Source organism: Belonocnema kinseyi, chromosome 8, assembly GCF_010883055.1.
Source record: "Belonocnema kinseyi isolate 2016_QV_RU_SX_M_011 chromosome 8, B_treatae_v1, whole genome shotgun sequence".
Lineage (NCBI taxonomy): Eukaryota > Metazoa > Arthropoda > Insecta > Hymenoptera > Cynipidae > Belonocnema > Belonocnema kinseyi.
Window position 1 is genome coordinate 140,613,832 of NC_046664.1, and position 4,927 is coordinate 140,618,758.

Here is a 4,927-nt window from a genome sequence, read left to right on the forward strand (position 1 = left end):
CTCCTACGGCATTCACCTTAATATCGCTCCTCTAAATGCTCCTAGGGAAATTTGAGTCAATTGTCGAGAATGGGAAGTGCCGTATATACTGGAACTTTATATACTCGACAATAGTTTCTGTTGCTCACTCGAGGCCTGACATGGTTCTTCTTGACTTCGAGAAGCGAACTATGTTCGTTATCGAATTTTCAGCACCAGCTGACAAAAACATCATAGCCAAGGAGAATGAAAAGAAAGAGAGGTATCGAGACCTTATAAGGGAGTTGCAACGATTGTACCCGGAATATTCTGTTAAACTGATCGTCCTTATCATCGGCGCTCTTGGAGGTACCAAGCTTTCACTTACTAATAGCCTAAAAAGCATCCCTGCGTGTCAACAATATGCTAGAACACTTGCGGGAAAAATGCAGAAGGCGGTTGTCCTTGAGTCGCTCCGTGTTCTTAGGGTCCACGAGGCTTTTGCTGGATCGTCGTATTGATTAAAATGTGCCACGAAAAATTTGTAATACCTACGTCAATGACCATCGGAAAATGTGAGACGAACCCTCGCTGGTTCCGGGAAACTTGACTTTCGTCGCGGTAATAAAGATCGTACATATTTCAGCGAAAAACTATAAACTCTAAAAATAATGAATAATGGATTCTTTAAAGTAAAACGATTTTTGTTGTTTAGTTCTTAGAATAATATTCACCTTTATACGAAAATCAGAAGATGAGAACGTGACTCTGTTTATTATTATTTATAACAGAATAAGTTATTGTTTTACCTGAAAGTTGCTGACGCCAATGTTTTGCACAAGACTTACTCTATTTTTGTACTAATTTTGAGCACACCTTCTTTTGAATTGCTAAAGATAAAACAGGTGAAAGAAACAATGGGAAAAAGAAGGAAAAATACGCATTACTTGGTAAATATTACCATTTGGATAAAACATTTCTTATTAATGTTGGTGTATAACAATTTCAAGAAATTTCAACAACATTTGAGAATACTTTTGCATCCAAGTAAGTGTCTGAAAATGTGCAGTTGCTATTTCTAATGTCATCCCCTGCATCTACATCAATTTTCAACCTTATCCGAGTCACGTTAGTTAACTGTCAAAATTGACACTTTTGCCAGGTTGCCACCGCTAAACGCATCCACTCCGACCTGAAAGGCACTCATTTTTTCGTTCCTGATCATAAGACGAACATCTCAGGTGAAAATTGGTCTTATCCGTATCACGTTGCCATTGACGTTGTGGACTGACGGTCTATTCTGCCACTTTTCACGAGTCACGCCGTGTCGAGATTGCATCAGCCATTGTCCTTGGTATAAAGGTCTTCTACATTACGCAATTATGGATAATTTTAGAATAAATGAGAATTTCAACGCGAAGGATAGTAAAAAAATTTTAGAGGCAACAAATACAAGGTGGTGCTTTAAACTGTGCGAGATTTCTCCAAAGCAGGCGAGATCAGGGATAGGAAAATGGCAATAGCAGGAACGCTCATTACGAGGCAGGCGTTTCTCTAAATTCCCGCTGGGAAATGGCGGCACCGACCGCCAATGATCAGAGACCAAATTTGGAAGCGACTATGTCATATCTAGGAAAAGGAGGGTCCAAACCCTCTTTGGATAGAAGTTTGCGAATTAGCTGTAAATCAAAGCGCTTTAAACCTTAATTTGTAAACTTTCGTTTCAGTAAAGCTTTTTAGCATTTTTTGTACACCATGCTTAAAGTCGAGCAGTCTTCTCAGGATGATTGAGTGTTAAAAATTTATATTTAATGTGTGAGAGGGAGAGAGGGCGCATGCGTAGGCACCCTCGGAATCAGTTGCGGTACGAGCGTCGAGCGAGCATGAGCGAGACCTGATTGTGTGCGTGTGTATGCGAATAAAAGACCGCCGCGTATGTGTAGAAATAGCGTCTCCTTGTACGCAATAACGAGCGAAGTTTGTGGAGCCCGTCTATGGAAACACTTCACTGAAAAATAGAATTTTTTTATCTTTAATAACATTAAAATAAAACTATACATTTTATCAAATAAAATGATTGATGATTGATGAAATGATGAATCAAATAAAATGATTCAAATAAAATGACCCATTTTTAAAGTGTAATTGGAAAGCACAGCTGATTAAGGTTTATAAAGTGTCTCGCTCCGTCGTTAATTTAGCGGAAAATCAATCGCATCGAATCATTTTTTCAAATCCTGGCACTGGAAACTGATAATGGAGTCACTTCACCAGAGTCTTCTAGAAATTTTTCATCGAGTAGGACATTTATCAGTCTGTCCTCAAGAGTCAATTGCAAAGATAAATTTTCCTTCCTTTAGGTAACCTTTTTACTGGTTGATGCTCAAAGTTTATCGTCAGCCTCGATTTCTTAAAAACTTTACACTTTCATAAAAGTATATTCTTGGTTAGCACAGTTCACTACAACGATTTGGAACGCAAGATGATGCTGTACTGATCACTCCGTTTTCTGTATAAGTTTCACTCCTCTCGGACATTCTACGCACGCGTATATAGCCCTCTGCTCGACATTGTAGGGACACTTATAAGGGAGGGGGCAGGACGGAAGAAAGAAAAGATGAGGGCACACTTGAAAGTAAAGCCAGGTTGAAGTATTAAAATAAACGCATTTGTACGAAATACCAAATACGTATAATGTTGGAAATATATTTCTCTTGAAAATATTTAATTTTATATTTATTTCAACGAGAACATACATGTCCATCAATTTTTCTTTGCTAAAATGTAGAAACATGGCGAAATAACAATGTAAAAAGAAAACTTTTGTGTCAAAAAATAATAATTATTCGCGTTTAAAATTTATCTAAACAATATTTAATATTATTTTTTAAATGTTTGTAATAATTACGCACATTCACGATTAAATTATTCGAAAAGAATAAAATAAGAAAAGTACGAGGAGGCGAACGCATGACGTCACACTCTCTAGCCTAGACGCTAGACCATTACTCCTTCGCGGCTGAATCGATAGTTCCACACTTCCACGAATGGTCATTCTGCGCGGATTCCTTTCCACCCATTTTTCTCGGAAGCCGCTGTCTATCTGGACAAAATGTTTCGTCTTTTTGCGGGGGATCGAAAATGCTTATTAAATCTGGTGACGCTAAGTATGGGTTACTCATCTATAAATTCGGGTAACTCCAAAATACTTCGGAGTCCTTAAATTCTGGTTAAATGCTCAGGGCAGCAAAAATTCAGATGGGGCAGGAAAAAATTAGAGCTTGAAAAACATTCTCAAAAAGGGGCGTAAATTAGTATTTGCAATAAGTTCTCACATTTTAACACAATGGGAGAAAATCTGTAAAGCAATATTCATATAACGATGAATAGGGGTTAAACTAGGGGTAGTATTTCTCACAATATGTAGTGATTTTAGTAAACTCGGTTAATTCTGTACGACTAAAATTGAACTATATAAAAATGTTGCAGGAACGAACGGGACTCGATGGTAGTGTCACGGAACGAAAAGGGAGCAAGTCTGAGCGTGGCTTCGGGATGTCACATAGTGGAGTGAAGTGTTATTTTTTGTGTCCAATTCATTATATTTTGAAAGAAATAACATGGTGGGATAAATCCTATTAGCAGTTGTAGATGAACACCTGCAGAATCTAAGAAAAATAGAGAGAATGTAAAAGAAAAATTTGTAACCTGAAAAATCGATGTCAAAGATGACAGTTTTCAATTAAAATGTAAATTATCCATCACTGTCAGCGCTTAGGTATTAACTTTTATGTGCTACACATTTTTTAAAATAGATTTTTGCATGTCAAAATGTCATTTTGCTTTATTTTGGGATATTTGTTTGCCATATTGTATTCACCATTTTGAATTTCGACTTTTTGTCTTCGTATTCGAAATCAGCGATCCCAAAAACCCCGAATAGTAATTATTAGACCTTTTGGCTTTATTTTAGAAATTTGTCCATAATATTGGATTCGTCATTTTGAATTTTTAAATCTTTACTTCGGATACGAAATTAGCGACATCAAAAACCTTTAAATACGATCAATAATACATTTCATTGTGTAGAAATAATTCAGACTTTAAGGTTTTGAATTGCATTTTCAATCGCTTTTTTCTCCGAACTCTGAAGTCATAGAGTAATTTTAAGGTCGGATTTGGAATCGGCATGTAAAAATGTATTTTAAAAAATGTGCAGCACATAAAGGTTAATACCTAAGCGCTCATGGTGATCGATAATATAAATTTTTATTAAAAACTGTCAACTTTGATATTGAGTTTTCAGGTTAAAAATGTTTTTATTTCGCTTTCTCTCTATTCCTTCTGTATTCTGCAGGTGTTCATCCACAACTTCTAATAGGATTTATCCTTCTGTGTTTTTTTTTTCAAAAGATAATAAATTTTGACCAAAAAAAAATCAATTTACCCAACTGTGTGTCGTCTCTAAATATCGATGGACTATGTGCGTTTCATTTAAGGCCCTTTATCAAAATGTTTTTACCGTTATGAATGTTGATACTGAACGCTTGTATATTTTGTCCTTACCCTTTGCATACGTCATCTGTTTAGTAACATCTCTGACCACAGCACCATAGTTTTTGTTTTATTTGCGTTAATTTTGAGGCCCATGCTCTTCATGCTTGCACTTAGTTTATTCAACATTCTTTGTAGGTCTTCGATAGACTCTGCCATAACAACCTTATCATCTGCGAACGTTAACCCTCGTACCCTTACTGTTTCGAGATCCACAGCCTCTTCGTCGAAGAGAGCCATTCTTAAACACTTGTCCATAAATAATATAAATAACCATGAAGACATAACTCATCCTTGTCTAACTCCTTGAATTATATCGAAACAGTCACTCAGTTTCCCATTCACTCTTACACTCGCTTTGCTACCTGTATGTATTGTTTTTATAGCTTGTAGGATCCATCCATTGACTCCATAC

The 4,927-nt window shown here is 36.4% G+C and overlaps 1 protein-coding gene across 4 annotated transcripts in view; it reads left to right on the forward strand.

The window, feature by feature from the left end:
- Window positions 1-4,927, forward strand: part of LOC117177681 (TATA-box-binding protein) — a 139,808-nt gene that overhangs the window by 60,484 nt on the left and 74,397 nt on the right. The gene's annotated exons all lie outside the window — the stretch shown is intronic.